The sequence below is a fragment of the Rattus norvegicus genome, chromosome 2, assembly GCF_021556685.1.
Source record: "Rattus norvegicus strain SHRSP/BbbUtx chromosome 2, alternate assembly SHRSP_T2T, whole genome shotgun sequence".
Classification (NCBI taxonomy): domain Eukaryota; kingdom Metazoa; phylum Chordata; class Mammalia; order Rodentia; family Muridae; genus Rattus; species Rattus norvegicus.
In genome coordinates, this window is record NC_141535.1 from 150,166,735 (window position 1) to 150,171,903 (window position 5,169).

General features: G+C 35.2%; 1 pseudogene; it reads right to left on the minus strand.

Moving 5' to 3' along the window:
* Positions 1 to 1,281: 1,281 nt before the first annotated feature.
* Positions 1,282 to 1,827, minus strand: Vom2r1-ps1 (vomeronasal 2 receptor 1, pseudogene 1; annotated as a pseudogene).
* Between the last annotated feature and the right edge of the window lie 3,342 nt (positions 1,828 to 5,169).

A 5,169-nucleotide genomic window follows, 5' to 3' on the forward strand; every position in this document is an offset into this window, starting at 1 on the left:
ATCCAAATAGACAGCTGATGGCTACAACCAACATGTGAATGCCATATTGTACTTTTAGGTATATCTTGATGTGCAGTTTCTAAGTCTATTTTTGATTCAGATAGATGGATTCTGAAAACACATATTGTTTTGTGTTTTTTGGTTTTTTTGTTTGTTGTTTGTTTCTATGAAGTATTTTAACTATTGTTCACTTTACCTTTAAGTTATATTCAAAGTGAATGGGAGTCATTATGGTGTGCTCATGCATGTATGCATGCACTGTCATGTACTTTTTGTCATGTACGTATTGTCAGTGCATGTCACTGTACTTTCTTATTAATCTCCAATGTGCTCTGTCCCACTTTTGTTTGATTTTTTTCTTCACCCCAAAACCCCTTCTGCGCTCAAAACACATGTTTCCCATTTCCCTCTTTCTTTTCTATCCCCCTCACTCCTTCCCATCATTAATTCCTTTTGACTTTTAAGACCTATATGTACACATAAATGTAAGCTTAGCATTTATGAGGGTAAATATGGTATTTGACTCTCGGAATCTGGTTTATTTTATGAAATATAATGATCCCTAGTAGGACCCACATTCCTGGCAGACATAGGATCTCCTTCTTGATAACTGATTATGCACATTTTCTTTTATTTCTTCGTCTGTTGATGGGCATCAGTCTGGTTCTCTTTCTTAGTTGTTGTAAATGGTGCAGCAGCAAAGATGGATGTGCAATACCTTTGTGATTATTGACTCAGAGTCTTTCAGGTATAATTTTAAGTTTTTTAAATTTTTGTACTGAATCTAACAGTTTACATCCCCTCCAGTTTTCATTTTTGATGATCTATCTTAAGATGTATAAGCTGGTAGTGCATGATTATACAGTAGAGCTCCAGAAATTTTTCATCTTGTAAAACTGAAATTTATCATTGTATAACTCCTTGTTCCCTCTGTATTACCTCAGGGCAATCACAATTCTATTTCTGTGAAAACACATTTTGAATGGAATCTTTTTTGTGGTGTTTCTTTAAAGATATTAAAGATGTTATATTGCGTATGAATGTTCCTAATGGATTGATTATTTTTTCTTTTTCTTTTTTTTCTTTTTTGTTCTTTTTGCCAGACACAAGTATTTTTAGAGACACTTTCTTTCTCCTTCATAAATATCAATGATTGAAAACCTGCTGAAAAAGAAATTTATTTTCTTTTATAGATTTTATATCACAGAAGAGTCTTGTGTATTAATCCAGCAGTAATGTAAAGGTGTTACAGATGATCTACAGTAAATCCCAGCAAGAAAATTAACTGGAGATAACAAATATTCCCACAGACACTATGAATTTTCATTTGATGCTCAAGTAAGCAGGGACAAAATGATCTGGAAAATGAAGAAGTATAGCATCCCAAAGGTGATGCATTTCACTTCATAATACTTCTCTGGCAGCTGGCAAGCCACAAAGGTTGTAAGGAAACACAGCAGAGCCAGAAGGATATCAAACCGAAAAATGGAGCAAAGAAACTCTATAGAATCATCATTGCATTGATGATTTTTATAATATGAGGTTCAATGTTTTTGAACCTACCTGGAGGCTTCAACATCAAATAAGCTGTGCATACACCAATCTCCCCTACAACACAGATCAGCATAATGAGTTTACAAAAAATGGGGTGCATGGATATAAACTGTGTTTTGCATATATAGAGATCTTGTATGCAAATAAGAATGAAATAGTCTTTCCAAGAATTGAAGACAGACAAAGGCAAAACCCCAGTGCCAGTGTTTCTGTGTTGTCCTGTATTTCTTTAAGGGAGTTAGTTATGTCCTTCTTAAAAACCTCTGTTGTCATCATAAAATGTAGTTTCAAATCCAGATCTTGCCTTTCCATTGTGTTTGGATATCTATTATTTGCTTTGTTTGGAGAACAGGGCTCTAATGATGCTAAGTAATCTTGGTTTCTTTTGCTTAGGTTCCTGTCCTTGACTCTTGTCATCAGGTTGTCTCTGGTGTTAGCTTGTCTTGCTGTCTCTGACAGTGACTTGACCCTCCTGTAAGCCTGTGTGTCAGCATTCCTGTAGACCTGTTTTCTTTCAGCCAGAGCTGGGAACAGAGAGCTGCTCCTGGGTTTTTGTGACCTGAAGCCTCCAGGCATAACACTGGGAGCTGAAGAGCTGGTCTTACCTCTGCTCTCAAATGTGTAGGCACTCCTAGCAAGTAGCTTTCGGCTCTCATTACAGGCAGAATCTGGAGAAGTTCTGCCTCCAACTCCTCTAGTTTCCTGAGCCCAGTGGGCACAGAGGGCACTAGGCGGGTTTCTCTTAGGTCAGGAATGTGGGAAAAATAGCTGTTTATTTTGAGCTCTCAGGATTGTCTGCACTTCTCTAGAGGAAAATGTTTTTGATTCAAAGTCCAGAATACTTGTTCACTAAAATACCAGAAAAAATTTCCTAACTTAAAGTATGAGATATCTGAAAAGGTACATGTAGCTACAGAATAGGAAAGAGATTGGTGAGATGAGAAAGTCCACCTGTTATCTAATAATAAAAACACCGATTGTATAGAACAATAAATGGATATTAACAACTGCAAGGACAAGTTCAAAGTAACAGATAACTTCATAGCTAACAGAATCACACCTACCTTATCAATAGAGTCTCTAAAAGCCACTAAACCTGGTCAAATGTCTTATAGAATATAAGACAACACAAATGCCAGTCCAGAAAACTGTACCCGGCAATACTTTCAATCAGCATAGATGGAGAGAACAAGATATTCCATAATAAAAATCCAATTTAAGCAGTACAAACTGAACCATGGAGTATGTGCTCAATGGAAAATTTCAACCTGAAGAGGATAAAAACACCCATGAAACACAGAAGATATAAAATATCATGCCAGAAAAATCAAAAGGAGGGAATCACGCACCCAAACACACACACACACACACACACACACACACACACACACACACACACACACTACCTTTACCATCAACACCACCAAAAAAAATAACAGAAATTACATATCATTGTTCATGAATATATCTCAGTATCAGTGGACTCAATTACCTATTTAAAAGACACTGAATACCAGAGTGCAGGTGAACACAGGATCCATCCTCCTGCTTCATAAAAGAAAGACACTTCAATATCAATGATAGACTTCATTTTAATGCGCTGGAAAAATAGTTTCCAAGCAAATGGAATCTAGAAATAAGTTGGTGTAGTGATTTCAATATCTAACAAAATATAATTCCAACTAAAATAAATCAAAAGAGAAGAGGAAAAGCACTTCAGACTTGTGAAAGGAAAATTCACCAAGAAGATGTCTCAATTCCAATTATCAGTACCTCAAAAGTAAGAGCATCCAAATTTGTAAAAGGAACAATTCCTCATATGAAAGGGCACCCACATTTGTAAAGAAACACTGCTAAAACTTAATTAAACATTGAATACCACACATTAACAATGAGAGTCATCAACATCCCACTCTCATTAATGGATAAATCATGCAGAGGGAAAATAAATACAGAAAGAGTGGGATTAATAGATGTTCTGAGAAAAATAGCCCTACCAGATATCTGCAGAACATTTTATGCAATACAAAAGAATGCCCCTTCCTCTCAGCAAACCATACAACATTCTCAAAAATTGGACAAGCATTTGTTCATAAAACAAATCTCAAAAGATATAAGAACATTGACATAAGCTAATGTATCTTATAGGACCAAGAGGAATAAATGCAGAAATTCAACTAAAATAGAAAGAACAGAAAGTCTACAACTTCAAGAAAACTGAACCACTCTCTACTGAATGACCACTGCATCAAGGCAGAAATAAAGAAATTAAGGACCTGGCTAGAGAACTCAATGAAAAAGAATGTCCAACGTACTCAAAACCTATGGAACCCAGCAAAAGCTGTGACAAGAGGAAAGGTCATAGCACTATGTGCCTGCATAAAGAAATTAGAAAGAAGCCATGCTAGTAAATTAACAGCATTCATGGACACTCTAGCACAAAAAGAAGCAAATGCACCCAAGAGGAGTAGAAGGCAAAATATTCAAAATGAGAGCTGAAATCAATAAGACAGAAACAAATAGATCAATACAAAAACCAATGAAGCATAGTTTGTTCTTTGAGTAAACTCACAAGACAGACAAACATTTTTCCAAACTAACTATAAGGGAGAGAGAGATAGAAATGGAGAGAGAGAGAGAGAGAGAGAGAGAGAGAGAGAGAGAGAGAGAGAGAGAATATCAAAATTTAAAAAAAATCAGAAATGAAAAAAACATAATAAGACACTGAAAAAATTCACTGATCATTATGTAAAACTTTGGACAATCTGTAGTCCACAGCATTAGAATACCTAAAAGAAATTAACACATTTAGATAGATACCAATTACCAAAATTAAATCAAGGCCAGATAAACATTTTAAATAGACACACATTCCCTAAGGAAATAGTCATTGATGCTTCCATATAAAACTAAGAGAGACAGACAGACTGAAACAAAAGAAGAAGAAGAGGAGGAGAAGGAGGAGGAAGAAGAAGAAACAAAGGTAAGAAAGAAAGACCATAGGGCCAAAGATTTTAGCACAGAATTCTACTGGATGTTCAAAGAAGAGTTAATGTTTATTCCTGAAATTATTTCACAAAATAGATTACTGATATTAAACCACAAAAAGACTCAACAAAGAATGAAGTCCACACAACATCCCCCCATGAACATTGATGATGATAAATATTTGCAAGCTAAGTTCAAGAGCACATTAAAACATCATGTACTTTGATAAAAAACTGGCTTCATCGCAGGGATGCAAGCAGTGTTTAAAATGTAAAAAATATGACAATATAATACACCATGAAAACAAACTGAAAGAATAATAAACATGATCATCCCATTAGATGCAGAAAAAGCCTTCAAAAAACCCAATACCCCTTTATGATAAAAGTCTTGGAGGTCATATATACAGGCACATAACTAAACTATCAAAGTCAATGTATGCAGCAAACCAGTAGCTATCATCAATGGAGAGACACAGCAATTCTTCTAAAATGAGGAGCAGGACAAGGTTGTAAACTCTCACCATATGTAGTTAAGATAGTACTTGAAGTTCTATCAAGAACAAGAATAGAACTAAAAGAGATTAAGAGAATACAAATTTGTAAAAAAGATGTCAGCGTATTTTTA